At 41.2% G+C, this 16,778-nt stretch overlaps 1 protein-coding gene and 1 long non-coding RNA gene across 18 annotated transcripts in view; one reads left to right on the top strand and one right to left on the bottom strand.

The window, feature by feature from the left end:
- Positions 1-973, bottom strand: part of LOC113459698 (uncharacterized) — a 201,238-nt gene extending 200,265 nt beyond the window's left edge. For all 15 annotated transcript variants that reach the window (XR_012579180.1, XR_012579181.1, XR_012579188.1 and 12 more), the window contains exon 1: positions 109-973. This is a non-coding gene — a long non-coding RNA (uncharacterized LOC113459698). The remainder of the gene's footprint in view (positions 1-108) is intronic.
- The window catches only part of ALCAM (activated leukocyte cell adhesion molecule), a 115,981-nt gene that overhangs the window by 419 nt on the left and 98,784 nt on the right, over positions 1-16,778 (top strand). The gene's annotated exons all lie outside the window — the stretch shown is intronic.

Here is a 16,778-nt window from a genome sequence, read left to right as displayed (position 1 = left end):
GCGGTGGCCGCGGCCGCGCCGTCCCGGCCGCGCGTAACTTGGCGGAGGGGAGGCCGGGGCGCAGGTGGCGGTGCCCGCCCGCCGCCCCCGGAGCGCCCCAGCACCTACCGCGGGTTCCCTGATCGCCGGGGGCCGCTCCCGACCGCTGGTGCCCGCCGCACCCCGCTGCGCTTCTGGAGGAGAGCGGTCCTCTCCTACCCTCCGAGGGTGCGCCGGCGGATGCTGTCTCTCCTGCCGGAAAGGCAGGAGCTGCCCCAGCGGTGAGGGGGATCGAGACGCGCTGGTCTCATCTTTCCCCGTGGGAAGCGGCGGTGGGGTCCCTCCAGGGCGTTGTCAGCGGCCGCCGAGCAGCGCTGCCCCCGCGGGAGCGGCAGCCGAGCCCCGGTGCGGTGCCGCTTTCACTTGCAGGCTGAGCGGCGCGTCTGTGCAGCGAGCCGCCTTCAACTTCGGCGCTTCAGCCGCTTCTGCCCTCCGCGCCTTCCGTGCCGCCCGTGGCCGTGCGGGCACAACGCGGGACCGGCGGCCTCCCGCCGCTTTCCGCTGCCGCCGGGAGCCGGGAGCGCGGCGGGCACTCGGCCCCGCGGGCAGCCCCGCTGTCGGTGCCCCCGGCTCGGGCAGCCCCGGGGCAGCGCTGCGTGCCTGAGGCTGCTCCGGCGCATCGGGATCGCGTGGGTAACTTCGCTTCCTCTCTCCGCCCGTAAAAGCGCTCCTGAGAGAGGCGCTGGGGAAGTAGGAAGGCGCAGAGAGTGCTAAATATCCTAATTGTTCTGGGAATATTTTGGCTATGAGGTGTTTGTAGGCTTTGTTTTGTAAATATTGAGCGTGAAAGTGAAGTCTGAGGGAAAAGCTGTGAAGTGAGGAGTTCTGCATTCAGCGCGGGGACCGTCTCATTATTCTTGTAGAAAGAGCGTCAGCCTGTGGTAAAATTTTGTATTGCTTTAAGAAATGGCTTTGCCTCTGTGTGCCTTTGCAACAACGGAGGGTTTGCAGAAGTGTTGGAGCTGCTGATGGTTTTTCATTCCTGGCTTCTGCCTGGTTGTTACGTGCTCTCCGGTTAACTATTTACGGCCAGTATGATTTTGGCGAAATTAAAGAGAAGAGGAGACCTTTTTCACTAGGTGTATTTATACTTGTGTTTTACAAGCTCCAAGTGGAAAACTGAAAACTAGCTACAACAGTAAAGCAAGCCTGCTGAATCTGTAATTTCAAATAGAATAGTAAAAAAGCTCCAGACAGAATCAACAGCAATATTGGAACCGTAAGCCATGTATGAGGCTGTGCTGCTTGGCTTTTGCTTTGGCAAACACAGGGTATAATCACTGTTGGACATAATAAATACTAGTCCCGGTGGCAGAGCTTACAAAGAATACTGGTTGCTGTGATGCAGAGAAAGTCTTGAGGAAAGATAGTTCATTTTAGGAAATCTTGAAGGCATGTGGATTATCAGAGGGATAAGCACCTCAGCTTCTAAGAAGCAAGACTTTGCCTCTGTGGAGAGATTTAGCTGAGTAAATACAAAACGATCTTGGTGATTGTGTGTCTGTCTACATTTTCCATTTGAAGAAAATGTGAAACCATAAAATATTTTATCTCAAAGGTTGTGTTGATGGAGCTCTATAAAAACATGTCACTTGACTACCTACGATCTTAATAGGCTGTCAGCAAAACCATTTAACTTATTCTTTCTGCTCCTCATTCCTTCCTTGCCCCACCAAGGAGAAGCTCAGACTGACTTGTAAGGAAATGTGTGTGGGGAGAAATCAGCCCCACCTCAGCTTGCAAACTTTCTCTGCAGTACTGGAAATGCCTGGAAAGCCCAGTAGTAGATTTTAGCCTCTAGTTCTCTGTTTATTCTGAGGAATATGAAAGATACTTACATGCAAAAATACCTATAGAAAGGTCTTGATATTGCTGCGGTTTTACGGGTTCTTTCCTCTTGCTATCTCATCTATTTTAGATGATAGCTAGTTTTTTTAACAAATTATGGATGTATTACTCCATCATGGTACTTGGCTTTTGGGAGTTCCCTTTGAGCTTTGGATATGGAAAGCAATAGATGAGGTATTAAAAGCATATGAGAAAACTTGTTTTTGTTTTTTCAGAGAATAAACTGGTTAGAAAGATACCCATCTTAAAAAGAGAGAGGGGGTCCAAGTACACATTTGGCACTAAGAGACTGACTCTAGGTCAGAATAAGTGAGAAAATGGATTATAATCTCATACATCTCTAGAGGAACGGCTGTATGTGAAAAGAAAGTAAACTCTTAATCAGGCACTAATTATGACCTTTCCCCCTCCCCCTGCTTTCTGGTGGATTACAACAGGGAAGCTCTTAGTCTCTCCTGCTATTACTAGGCTTGTTACATTTTACCAATATTGCCTAAGCCTAGTGAGACTGAAACATGTAATCTTATTCATGACACTCATTATGTTCTCACTTCTGACTGCGTTTTTTCCCTGGTATATCTGGTGTGACTTTGAGCAAGGGAAACTAGATTTCTATATTAAGATCTGGAGTTCACATGGGTTTTCTGAAAATGAAGTCAGAAAACATCTGCACCACGTGTATATGCTTCAGTGTGCCATGTATTTGTGGCCTAACATTCAGGTAACAAAACTCATTCCTAAGTGAGTTTTAATTGTTAGATTGATTGCTTTGGGAAGCATTTGATATATTTAGGGGTTTGGTTTTTTTTGATGTGAAAGTCTTCCAACATAAACTATTTTTCTTATGCTCTCCCTTCTACTGTTGGGTTTGTACCACTGAGAATGCAGAGGGCAACAACAGAAATCATCCAGGTCTCTAAATCCTTGAAATTTCAGCCAGGTGATTTTTATTGAAGAAAATATATATTGTTATGTTCATGAAATAAATATATCTGTCACAAGTCATATTTAATTTCAGGATATTTTATTTTCACTCTCCAGCCTGTGTAAGAGTAATCCCCTTTCTTGCAATACCATCCATTCTCCTTCCTGAAAGTAACAAGGGTTGTTAAAATTATTTAGCCTGGGTTTGTATATTATCTTCTTTGTAGTAGAATTCTTTTGTTGACTTACTTCCAGCAGAAATTTTTGAGGAACAGAACTTCTAAATATTTATGCAAGATGATACATAAAGGGGAAAATAAAATAGGAGAAGTGTTTTCGTAATGCAAATTACATCTGTATGATCGGGCCAAAACTGTGGTCTCTATTTTCTTGCAAGTATCTTACTTAAGCAGTGGGGTTTATAGTCTTAAGAGGTAAGAGTGCTCACTGCAGATTTCCATGGTATCATACTTGATTCCATATGAGATCCCTCTAAGCCATATGAAAACAAGCATTTCTGTAGCAGCATTAGCTTTAATATATTGGCTGTTCATACATGACACACCATTGTGGGCTTCTTTAGGTTCCTACCAGAGGGCTTTCTGGAGGGTATTTTTTGGTCCAAGTGGTTTTGGACTTCTTGGGAGAAGTAAGAGCCGCTTGCTAGTAGGAAACTGATTACAGAGGAGCCCCACCTCTCTGTATGTACTTTGAGCCTAGTAACCCTGGGGGGACTGAATGGGCTTATTTTCTAGGAGCTCTAATTTGTAACTGGATCTCCTTACACTAGATTGTCAATATTCAGTCTTCCCTTCTTGTGATCTGTACTCTATGACCATAACATGATGATCACACATAAGCTGGCTCGAGGTCTGATCTCCAGTGGTTATTCCATTGCTGTTTCACACACGGGAGTTTTGTGGCTTTTTAATACTGCCATGCTGATTGTTGAAACTGTTTCTCCACATCTCTAATAGTATGGTGTCGTAGTATGGTCTTGGTTATTTCTGCCAGCTCTGATAGGAGGCTAGACTTTCTTTATATATTGATTTTTACTATGTCTAAAACCCTGTAATCTTCAGGCTCTGTCTTCAGTGCTACTCAGGGTTCCTCTTAGTTGGCTGGTGTGCAGCTTTTTCCTCTGGTAATACAGTCATTTTTTTTATTAAAAAGCATGTAAACTGCAAGGCCACATTTGTAAGAGAATTGAGGACCTGTTGCAATATTCTGATTTCTCTCAAGTTCCTCTGTATTCAAGAAAAATAGTTATGCTTCCATTCACTGATGCTCAAATGAGACACTCTTAAGGAACTGTAAATGCTGTGAGTGATAATTAGAAATTACTTAAGCAGAACGTGATTTTTCCAGGAAACCCTGAATATTAACAACTCCCCTTAATATTAAATGCTTGAGTGTTATCTTCCCAGAAGACAAGGTTTTGACCTACATGTTCTTTATCTCTAATGGGAACAGGATGAATATTAAAGGAGGCTGTACATTTCTGCCATTAATACACTAGAAAATGTCTCATCATTTAGAGAGGAGGTTGCAATCCACCTTGTATTCTGACAATCCACTGCTGGCAGTGATCAGATCAAGTTTCTTTCTTATGTTTTTCTTCTCTGCTTTTGTTTCCTTTGTCTTTGCCAGTGTGTTTTATTGAGGATGGCTTGAATCACAATCATTCCTACACCAGTGGATGTTAATCTACTTCTCCACAGTGTTGGCTCTTTTGAGGAATTTCTGCCTAGCTTAAGATCAAATTGCCTTTTTTTATCATGGATATAGGTCTCCAGAAAGGCAAATAAATATTTGCTTGTTAAAACAGTGCTGCTTCTTCTGAACTAGTATTTTTATTGTTGATAATAAATGTGCTTCTTTTGGGACATAGAAAATGGGAAAAAGTGATAAAAGAGTGTAGAGAGAAAGAGCACCTGCAGGGTATGATTTTTAGAGGTTATCAGGGGTTAGAACAGTTCTGTAACGTTTGGGTAGAAAGCGTTCAAAGTGCTTTCAACAGCAGTGGAAATACTAAGCCATTCCCTTGATAAGAAGTAAAAAGTGCAGTTGGTGATTTAATAAGTGTTTCAGCAGTCTGTATATCCATATATTTTGTTTAGAGGATACTCTGTGTGCAGTTAACCCCTGTTATGGAGAAAAACTTCAAAAGCTTGACCTGTGCTCGTGTATTGTGTTTTGTGCTGTGGTAGCACCATCTGTAGTATGCCCTGGCATTGTTAATCGTGGCCATTGGGCACAGCAGTTTGGGACCTGATGGAAAACTCTCAAACAGCAGCCAAGGACAGCAGAAGTCCCCAGGGCTGGAGCCCTGGCAGGCAGTGACACTTTGGCATGTGTCATGGGCTCTGTGTGGTGCCTGTCCCCTTCCCTTAGCTGTCTCTTGCATACATGACGGGTCCCAGCTGCCCAGGCTGGCAGGTTTTAGGTTTTTATCAGAACATTGATTCTGACCACAATTGGCATCTTTAAAGCTTTGAAGAGATATTGGCAGCTAATTCAATAGAGGGAGCTCCGCTACCTTACTGTTAGAAGCAGCCTGTCTCAGCTTTTCCCAGACCTCTGGCTTCAGCCAGAAAGTTATACTAAAAGCCTTTGTTTCTTCACAGTGTTTTGTCATGCTAGGCTTTGTTACTGAAAGCATCTAACTTTCATCATAGGCTTCCTGTTGCATGAAGGGGAAGGAAGGCCAAATCTAAATCACGTACTAGGCAAACCCCAAAAGATGACTTAATTAGAGATAGTTCTCTTTTGCTACAAGGCTTTTGATGTTTCAGATGGATACACTACAGAATCAGGTTTTTTTAAGTGACACTTTCTTGCCGAGGCAAGCAGCTGGTGAGAATCATGGAGAAGCCCAAAAAGAATCAGAATAAATAGAGGGTACTTCCATGGATCAAATGGGCCAAGAGTGGTGTGGCATGAAATAGGCTACAAACAGGATAAGGAAATGATTGTACCAGACTTAGTGCTGGGAGGAGAGAAAGTTAGAACTTGGAGTAAAATGTTAGGTAGGGCATTTGTTTAAAAAAGTCTGTTTTTTTCAGTAAGTTCTTCCAGGATTTTTTTTATTTTAAGGAAAAGTGAAATATGTATGCCATTCTGTAAATGTGGTCATTGTTAAAGAAGCCAGCTTAGGTGTGTGCTTTTGACCCGTTCCATGTCTCTAACACAGAAGAGTATACATACAGAAAGTTGATAACTGCTCTGTAAACTTTGGACTTTATATTTTTCCTGAATACTTTCATTTTTTAATAGTATTTCTAACCAGATGGTGTTGAAACTAATTATGAAGTCTCAATAAAGAACAGGACTTCTAAAAAAAACCTTTTTGAGTCACCTTCAAGTAAGCTTGTAATGAACTCAGCATTATTCTTCAATCAGATGAATCCCAGACAAATGCCCTTTATCATTTTGCATGCTGCAGAAGTTGCATTTTTTAATCAGTTTTTTTCCAATTTAACTAAAGAAAATGTCCATAAATATTGGAGAACAAAATAGATGTAGTTTGTATACAGCTTGATTTAAGTGTGGCATTTTATATAAAACTGACTTATTTCACGGTTTTGTTGGTTTGTCTTTTTAATGTGAAATTGTGATGGGGTGGGTTCTGGGTTTGTTTGGGTTTTTTTGTTTGCTTGTTATTTTTAGAAAATGTAACAATTTTTTTTTTTTGAGAAGTCACTGTTGAGCTGAGTGAATTTTTCGTGCTGACCAGGAAGAATTCCTAAGGCTCCTGTTTTAGAGGGTTGGCACAGTTTATCTCTGGGGTGGAATAGTAAGTGTTCACTTAATTGTCTGTAACTGGATACCTTACAGAGAATACATGGGTTGAAATACACTTAAAAATGGGCAATTGAAGGCAACTATGAGATCTCAAAATTATTTGTGAGATGCTGTTTCTTTTAATTGCAGCTTCTGAACGATTTTTCAGTTGATGAGATAGCTGGAGTATTAATCTATGCATTTATCAGTTTTGGCATGGAGTTTTATTTCATGAAACATACAAAGCAGCATGTGTTAAGCAAAGTGATTTCTGTGTGACTCATTCAGATAAAATCTGGATGGTTTATTCTCGTTGTTCTGGAGAGTAGAGATGAACTCAGTGGCCTTTACTGACAAAACCACACATGGAACAGGGAAAGGACAAATGGAATATTCAGGCAAGATTTGGGAAACTGCAGTGTAGCCATGTAACTTCCGAAGAGAGAAGAATGCTGAATCAATTTCTTCATTTTTGATACAGCACATCATGCTTGCATATGGAGAGGGTGATAGGGCATGCATTGTTTTAAAATCCACACAGGGACACCCCAGTACGCGATTTGTTTTCTTAAACTGGGGAAGGTGGAAATTTCTGACACTTGACAGCAAAGTGGTGCCCTGACAACTGGTGATATAAATCCAGAAAACATTTGCATCTTACACTTGACAGCTTTAAAGGTTAGCGAGGGGATAATTTTTCCAAATATAATTCATGACTGAGATTTTTCTCAAGAATTTTTAATATTACTCTTTAGTTTTCAAACTGCTGCACAACTTGCTGCTAACCTTGAACCCAGCCTACAGACAGAAGCAATAAGAAAATCAGTGTTATGAGTGTCCCAGCAGCTTCCAGTTTGAATGAATTATGTTTCTTATTGTTGTTTTTTTGCAAGAACTTAGTAATGCAGAACCTTACTGTTAGTAAAGTAATTCTAGTAATTACAGTTAATAATGGAGTCCTGTGGCTTGAAACAGCCACCAATATGAGTAAATACTGACAGCTGCTTTGCACTGCATGAATTTGTATTTTGCACTTTTTTCCCCAATATTTTTTGTTTTGTTAAATATATAAGACTTTCAGAAACTGGTTTGCTCCAGTAGTTTAGCTCTTGACATGGTTTCTGTAACAGAACTTTTGGAGGGATGACTGTTCCGTAGTTCTGCTTGACCTTGCACATCATGCTGCTCTTGAATGATGCAACATGTTCTGTCTCAGCTTTGAAATTTAAGTCCTTTACCTTCAAGATTTAACCCCAGTTAATGTGAGGTACCCCACAGCAGCAAATTCCAAAGTGTCTATATGAATCTTGGAGTGTGCTTTCTGGAAGCTTACCTGCAGACTTGTAAGGGTCAGGTTTCTGGCATTTTGTCCAGACTCTCTTGTGTCTGTGGGTCATTTTATGTCACTTTAAGTACCTTGGCATGTTAAATCCAAAACTTGTGCACAGCTTCTGTAGGCATCAGGGGGAATAGTCTTAAACTTTGAGGTAGTGGGAAATAAGTGATATGTTGCAAAGGTGACTACTGTGGATTTAGAGGCAGATTAGCCACTCCTTGGTAGATTCTATTTTGGTGTTTTCTATGCATCCTAACGTAATGTATTGTCTGCTCTGTAAGTAAGTTCTTTCCTTATCTTGAAAGAGCTTTAAGCCCTGGGTATCTGCAGCCAGAAGGAAGGCAAACTTTCTGCCCATGTGTAAAACTATTGGTGTATCAGAGGAGCTAAAGAGATGCTTTGTGTCTGTCTGAGAGCCAAGGGGGTAGGAGCAGGGAAATGAGAATTGTGGTTTTTTTGGAGGTCTTGTGGGAATGTAGCTGGGTGTTGGGGCATGCTGGCAGTTTTAGGCTCTGCAGAGCCTGCTGGCTTCATCATCCTGCCAAGGGGTCCTTGGAGGGCTGCTGCAGCCACCAGGGCAGCACAGCTCAGCGTGGGGAGCTTGGGAGTGCCTCTTGGACAGCGTGCAGCTCAAGAGCCAGCTGGCCAGAGCTCCCTGTAGTGGTTGTCACCTTTAGGTCCATGGTGGCTGTTTCATTTCTGCTATGTAAGAGGGGAAAGATCTCTATTCCTCTCACACATGGGAAATTCCTGCCTTTTGCTGGGGGCGTGCTTAGTCTCTGACCTGCTGCAGAGATATGTCTCCTTACTTTAGAAGCACTTTTCTTCTGCTCCAAATGGTGTGTGAAGCCTTCTGTGGGTCACTTTTTCATCATCATGTCCATCTGCAAGTACAGCAGTGATAAGGAAAGATGGGCTTCAGCACACCCAGTATGCTCACAATCTTTGGCTCTCTTTCCATTACATCAGTGGCACAGGGCATAGAGGAATGAATAACACAGTGTGTTTCTGTAGTGAATGCTGAACGGCTGAGTGTGAGCTGCCAGCAGCTTTGTCCAGAAAGAAGTGGGTGTTGGGAGGAGCGATGTGTGCCTCCAAAGGAGGAGAGGCAGGTGAATAATGTCTAGCTGGAATGCTTAGTCCAGTTTTTTTTAAATGTGGGAGTAGTTTTGAAGACTGGTGTTGATGGCTCAGTCCAAGAGGTTGTTAATTTTTCTGTACAGAAGTAATATGTTCAAACTGTTTCTCAAAATGATTTATTCTTATAGTTTTTTATGGTTACTCCTGAAGGCCACGTATGAGCTTCACACTGGAAGATTTGTGTGTGTATGAAAACTTAGCCCTCTTGGTATGGTAGGATGCCTTGTTTTAGGTGCGGATTCTAACTCACAAAAGTAACACCCATAGGTTGCTTTTACTTGCGTTTCAACTGATGTCTAGTCTTCCTGTGAGGTGTCATCATCTGTAAGCAGCAGCAATTGTTCTGGAAGGCTTTTCATCGAAGTGTGAGAGAGCAGAGTGCTGAGCATGGGGGGACCTTGACTCCTTTTGAGGAGGCTCTCTTCATGCAATAGAGAATTCATGCTTTTTTTTTTGACATACTGTACAGTACATATTTTCATGTAAAAATGTAATGAGGCTACAGAAATCTTCATGCTATTTTTTGGACATACTGTACAGTATAGATTTTTTTTTCATAACCACAGAAGGAAGTTGATGGTTCACAGACTGCAAGTTCTGTGACAGTATAAACTCGCCATAAAACTTGAGGGACCTTGTTATTTAAGAATAGAAACTTAAAAAGGACTATTTCAATGAAAGCCTTTATTTTTTTGTTAAAACTTTTCATGATGTTTGAAAGTGGGTTTTTTAGCTGGCTTTTAAGTCACTTCTAGTTATGCTTTTTGCATTTTCTTTTTCTTCTTTAGAGCTGAGCTGTTATTCTGTCATTAGGGAGGGATAGCTACTACAAAACCAAAAGTTTTATTAGGGCTTAATTCCAGGTGTGAGGTTATGACCTAAATCTTCCATCTGCTAATAGAATACTGAGCTCTGCAGTTTTCCATTATCTTCCTCAACAGCGACTTGAAAGTTTAAAAAAAAAAACAAAAAAAACAGTTTCTTTAATTCCCTGTGGTCAGGGAACAATGAGGACTGGATGTGGATTCAGGTTTCGATGGGGTTTTTTTTTGGTTGGTTCTTTTGTTGTGTTGGGATTTTTTTGTTTGTTTGTTTTGTTTTTTAAATATAATTTAGAGGAAATTGATGAGTATTCTCTGAAAAAAGTGGCACCATATGCCAGGCTTTTCAAACAGTGATAGTTGTAGAAGCTGTTGTGAACTGTGTCTGACAGTGGCTTAGGAGAAACACTTTCCCCTTGGACATGTCAGCACTCTTGGATTGTTAAGTCAGGGTGGAAGTACTACAGCATGCATTCCATCTGAAAGGATTTGAGTGATCTCTGGTACTTTAGAGGTGAAAAAATTATTTATGTTTCTTATGGCATTTGCTTGAGCTGTATTTCAAACATAATGGACACTTCACGGCCTTTGGCTGCTTGGTAATGCTTTAGTTGCAAGGCTGGATAATTTAGTATGGTCTTCTTCTGCAATGGATGCGCACCTCTGGTAATTTCTATTGCCAACAAGCTGTTGGTGAGTCTGGAATGCTTAATCTTGTGCAAATTATATTTGCAGATATAGCAGGTGAATTGCATGTTGAAGAGCTCTCCCAGTGTCAGGGTGGCCGAACTCTGCCATGCAAGGCTTGGAACAGAGAGATTGTCTTGTGATCAGGTCTGGAATAGCACAGGTCCAGGTCAGAAAGCTCAGGGAGGTTCCGTTTGCATCAGGAGTAGCAATTCTTGTGAGACCCTGTTTTCCTCTGTTGCAGGGAGGGACTAGGCTGAGTGGTTTGTGGCTCTGGAGGGAGCCTGACAGTGTCAGCCTGTACCACCAGCTACTGCTGCAGCTGAGGGGCATCTGTGTCTGTGATTTAGCCTTGGATTGAACCCTTGTGTGGCTTCAACTATGCCTTCTAGGTGCTGTATTTGTATATTGCCACATGTGATCTCATCTACTGATGACACGAGTAGAGGTTTAAACTTTTGTGTAGTGAGTTGGAAGCTAAAGCTGTTCTTTACTGCCATTTTAGTTTTAGGGGAGTCTGAACCTGAATTCTCTAAATCATAGGAGAGGGAAAAAGATGCAAAGATTACTTAAGTTCTTACCCACCAATTTTTATTCTTTTGGTAGCTGAAATTTAAGAGAAAATATCTGAATTTCTTGTTTAAAGAAAGCAAAAGAACATAATAGAGGTGTTTTGGATTTATAAAAAACACTTGAACATCAAAAGCTGTTTGAGAACATTTCAGGCTGAGAAATAGAAAATACTTTTTTTGCTGGCGTATTGTTTGCTTAACTTCACTGTGTCATTGACATAGTATGCCTCTATGTTTTGTAGGCGTTGGAAAGTGAAGGCTTTGGAGGTGAGAACAGTAAAGCTGGAGTATCCAGGATTGCAACAGCAGCACTTTGGATCTTTGACAGGATGTATTAATGTGCATACTTAAAAGTTCACTTTTCTGCTACTGTTCTGTAAGCAAATATTTATGACTGGAGAGAGAAATTCGCTGTCAGTAGCGGGCCAAAGACACAGATCAACATCTCTGCAGAGTGGCAGAGCCAAATTAAAGGCAAAGAACTTACTTCCAACACGTTTGACCAGGTATATCCCTAAAGAAAAGAAATATTATGGCAAAATCACAGAAAGAGGTGTGCAACAGAGACTGGGAAGGATACAGTGTCTTTTGGGAACAGAAGGGACAGACACTGTGGGGACAGGAGAAGCTGTAGCTGGTGCCTGTGGGGCTAGTGTGTCGTGTGGGTGGGATTTTGGAGCACGGTTGGCTGAGTCTGAGGGCAGCCCAGCTTTTGGTTTTGGCTTGGCACAGTCCCAGCTGCTGCAGAGACAGTGGGAAGGGTGTTGGTGGTGGGGAGCCTGGGGTGGGAGAGCGGGCAGGACACGTCAGGGGGAAGGAAACAGGGCCCTGGCACAGCCAGCATGTGCTGCCTCTCCCCCTTGTGTGGGTGAGGGAGGAAGGCCTCTGCACAGAAAGGGCGGCTGGGTTTGGGCTTGCGAGTGAAACAAGGTGTGACAGGAGAGCAGAAAGCATTCTGGAAAGTGGTGGGGTTGAGGAGAGCCGAGGAGAGCCCCTGAGCAGAGTATTTTGAGGGAGAGGAGCAGGGGGGAACCCAATTTCAAGATAGGCAGTGCCTGGCCTCCCCTGTCTGTATCTCCTCGTGCTGCCCTGTGATTGTGTTTGACAATCACAGTAATTCAACAGGATGTCCCTCTTGGTAAAGATCCTGTTAGTGCCACCTTGCCCTGTTGTTCCTCTTCTGTCAGCCACGCGGTTCAGTGTTATTTCCTGTCTCAGGAAGCCAAATCTGCTTCCCACACGGGCTTGGCAAAGATGACACATTCCTGCACTGGGCATACGTGGCCTGTGCTCGTAGGGCAACCACCTGGACTAACTCACCCTTTCTAGACAGTTCCCTTCTCCATCTAGGGGTCAGGATGGATAAACTGAAAAGATCTTTATACTTGACAGGATTTTTGAGCAGAGGAAAAAACCCTGAAAGTTTTCTTCGAGTCATTGTAAGAGACTTGGTGGATGAGGTAATGTGCCAGAGAAAGGGTGTCATGTGCTGAGCATAATCACTGGCAGACCTAAATGTCTGTGTCTGTCCTGTTGGGCCATCAGATGTTCTGTGGAGTGACTCTCACCTTACACTGGGGGCATTCAAGGTGGTCAAGAAACTTTCACTCCTGGAAGGAAGCAGCCCGTGTTCTTACAGTGCTTTAATAAGGATATTGTAATAAATACAGGTGTATCACCCACTTCTGCTGAAATTGCAAGTTAGCCACTTTTCTGGTCTAAGCCTGTTCATGCTGTATCTGGACTGAGATAGACAGCTTGGGGTACTTGACAGGTACTGTAATCCTATAACAGCAGCTTTGCTTGTTCACCAAATACAGAAATTAAGCTAAAACAATAGTTTTGGACTGTGATCCAGCACGTGTTTGAACACCCAGCTTTGAAATTATTTGAGTATTTAATTAGATTCTTAAGGACCTAATTTTTAGAATAGAAATATCAGGGCCCATGCGCAGGAGGCATGGGAGGATAGAGTAAACCCAAAGTAATGGTGTAGAGGCTGTTAAGGTGCTGGATACTGTCTGTGAGTCACAGTGTCTTTCTGCTCCTTGCAGAGCATGTTGACCTATCATGACTTGCAGAGAAATAATTCAGGTAGGGGATTGGTCTAGTTCAGTCTTCCCAAGTCTGATGTAAGTTCACCTCTTTGACTGCCTTTTTAAAGCCTCTGTTTTTTAATTGCACACACATGGTTTTCCCATCTATAAAATAGAATATATAACAATGGATAAATTTTTTCTGTGCCTGTCAGCAGGGAATAGGCAGCTTACTAAGCTTTCTTGAATGTAATTTTAAATGGAGAAAATATTTCTATATAAACGGAGATTATCTCATCACAATATTTTTATGATAGTTAATTAAAATGTGAGAAAATCCTTTAGAGCAGATTTGCAGTTTTGTGACTTTTATGAGACTTAACATGAGAGATCTATTTTTATAGTTATGCCTTCTTATTAGTTTTGGGATTAGGATATGTTTAAATGTATGGCTATCAAATCCTGTGATGATTACTTGTTTATTTTGCAGTGTAGACTAATTCAGTTATGGTCCCATTCATGTGTTGGTTTTGTCCCACTTTTCAACGAGATATTGTAGTGCTTTATTGTTATTGCTATTTAAAATAAACTCCCCAAGTAGTTTTAATTTCAGCTTGTATTTTTTTAAATATTAAGTTTCAGTGAAGCATATTTTATTAGATTGTTGTGAATAATGATCATTTAGGATGTTCCAGATCCTGGACATCCATTTTCTTTATGCTGGAAAATTGTAAAATGTGAGTGAAGGAAGGATCACTGGGACTAGCTGTAAGAGACTTAAAAAGTTGTCTAGACATAAATAAATTCCTGTAAAATCTTGACTCTCAGTGCATACAACTGTGATAGGAAGCAAGACCTATAGAAAATTTACTGAGATACTGTGGGAGTTATTGAAGACCAGCATGTGCTCCATTCCCTTTGCAGTGGTCAGGCACATCAGTGGGTGATTGATCTCTAGGCATGGTGCTTTCTACTTGAACTTGTGCTCAGTCTAAAGAAAGAATGGGCTTAAACAAATATTTTTTTTGTATTTCTTTTACTATGCCTATGACAGCATGACACCGTGACTCTTAATCACAGGCACATCTGTGGTCTGAAACAACACCTAGGAGTTCTATGCAGAATTTCTCAGTCTAGGAACCATTCAGTCAGAAGTGAATGTGATGAGGATTCCAAGTCCTTTGCCTTGACCTATTTGTGTGAGTGACCATGGGAAGAGCCTTGTGCTCTAGGCCAGCAGGTGTTTATGCAGAGGAGTAAAGGATGCTGCTCTTTTCTCCCTGTGGGTCATTAAACACAAGCTTTAGGAGTTTTGGGACAATCTAGAGACAAAACACATCAGATAAGTGTTAGGTAGAGGTATCAGGGCTAGCTGTCCAACAGACTTTGCTCAAAGAATATAATGCATGTTTCCCCAGTGCTTCTACACCAGCCCAGGTGTGAGCATAGATGTGCTTATGTGAGCAGACTGCACTGTCAAAAGCCAGGCAAGAGAGAGGAGGAAGGGAGAATTGTTATGCTGCCAGGAATACACATGCTGATGAGAGCTATGTTTATATTAGCAAACTATTCTGATACAGCTAATTAATCAGAATTTGTCTACCAAACTATGCTTTGGAGATACAGAAACACAGGGTTGTGAGATTTGCCAGATTTCTGTGACAGATCTTCTTGGGAGACTTGTGGAACAATAACTAATGGTTGCTTCTGACTCTTAGATTTCCTCCCAGAAAAGTAGTAACTTAAGATAACCTTGCATCTCATTTTGTCTCAGGCCATTTACCCAGTAATAGCACTAAATACACTGAAGTAGTCCACATAATTTTTTTTATGGCAATTTGAGTTCAGTCTTTATTCATAGAGGGGAAAGTAGGCAGTGAGATAAACTGTTAAATAAAATCCCAGCATTTCACATACAGGCTTTCATACCAGTGCAATTGGTTGCATACTGAAAGGGAGAGTCAATTATATAGCTGCTGCTTATCAGAAGTTAGCAAATAGTAAATGCAGTTTCATTTTTATAATCAATTACCTAGCCCTGAAACTTGTTAGCAAAGGTTAGGAGCTGTAATAATTTTCATTGAATGTCTACACATTATCTCAATGTGTTTCTACATGCTGAATTTTAGGGAGATGAGGGAGAAATGTTTCTTTCCTGAAGTCTTTTAAACTGGCTTCCAAAAGATGAGGGTCAAGGCCTTCAATTTCTAAGCTCCATTTACATTCATCCCACAACAAAGATGATGGTGTGCACTTTCTCGTTAGTCAAACACCTTTTTTTTTTCACTTGTAAGCATAGGTTGCTTTGCTTTCAGCTTTGTGAGTTTAAAGAATGCTTGCATCCCTGCGTGGTTAGTTCAGCCACATCATTGTTCAGAATTTACAGATAAGTGGGAGGGTAACAAAGGATAACTTTCCTTTTTTTCATGATTTTATTTTCCTCCAATGTTCTCAACAAGGATCTGAAATTCTTTGTGTGCAGAAGTTATTTGTTGCTGTGACAGGCTGTGAGTGCATTATGCCATAAAATTGTCAGTCTTTAAGAACAGTGTTTGCTGTTTATATGCAACCTTTCATGTTCTTATTTTTGAGGAACCTCCATTATTTTTGTTCAAATGCTCTGTAATTGGTATTTGATTATTGTCTCTTCCATGATGGTATTTCTGGAGGCTCATGCAGGCTTTGATTCTGGTTTTTTGGTGGATAGCAGCATATCCTTTCAGAGTTGCATACCTCTGCATAGCTTACTTCACGGAAATCTTTTTTAAAAATCTTTTCTCCAATATAATCCTTGGAGGTTTTTTCTTTTCTTTTTTTTTTTTTTAAGTTCCTAGTATCTGAAACTGCAGTTATCAAAAATGGTTGGATCAAGTTGCTCCCCTAGCCAGATTATTTGATTTATTTGTACTTCTTGGTTGTTTTACTCAAGATAAAATTAATTTTGATGAAAGTAGGTGTCTTGTACCTTTTCATTGTTTATTTCTCCATGAGCATGGTAAAATCTCCTGATATTGCTGAGTGTTACCAGTTGAGTTTTTCCTCATTTTCTTAAAAATGAGGAAATTTAAGAAAAAACATTCTTGATCTGTGTTAATTTTATAGTTATTTAACACAAAAATTTGTTATTTCTTGTTCAAGACTGGCTTATTTAGACCAGTTCGTTTCTGAATCATAATGTATCACAGGCATCCTCTTTTTCAAAGAGCATTTAATTGGCATTAGTCAGGCGCTCATTAAATGCTTTTTCTGTTTCAGTATTATCTTTTTGTTAATTGACTTAGTGTTCTGACTGCACCTCTGTTTTTAAAAGTGGTATATAACATTTGAATCTCTGGCAATGTCCAGTCATTTTAAGTTTGTAGAATTTTCTTTTCTTCTTCCCAGGATCTCACTGAGAAACTCAACTGCCAGCTGCAAATTGCAGCAGCAGTGAAAATGAAAGAATTTCTTAGGTACACTTGATATCTTTATTTAACTCAGAAGTCTTTATTTAACTGGAAGCAATGCTAAGAATAGCAACCTCCTCTGGCCTGATTGGCACGATTCTCTGTCAAGCCTTTATGTGTGTTTAGTGGGGCTATTTTTCTGTTCT

The sequence above is a fragment of the Zonotrichia albicollis genome, chromosome 2, assembly GCF_047830755.1.
Source record: "Zonotrichia albicollis isolate bZonAlb1 chromosome 2, bZonAlb1.hap1, whole genome shotgun sequence".
Taxonomy (NCBI): Eukaryota; Metazoa; Chordata; class Aves; order Passeriformes; family Passerellidae; genus Zonotrichia; species Zonotrichia albicollis.
Note: the sequence above shows the minus strand (reverse complement) of the source record. Positions and strands in the feature narration are given on the sequence as shown.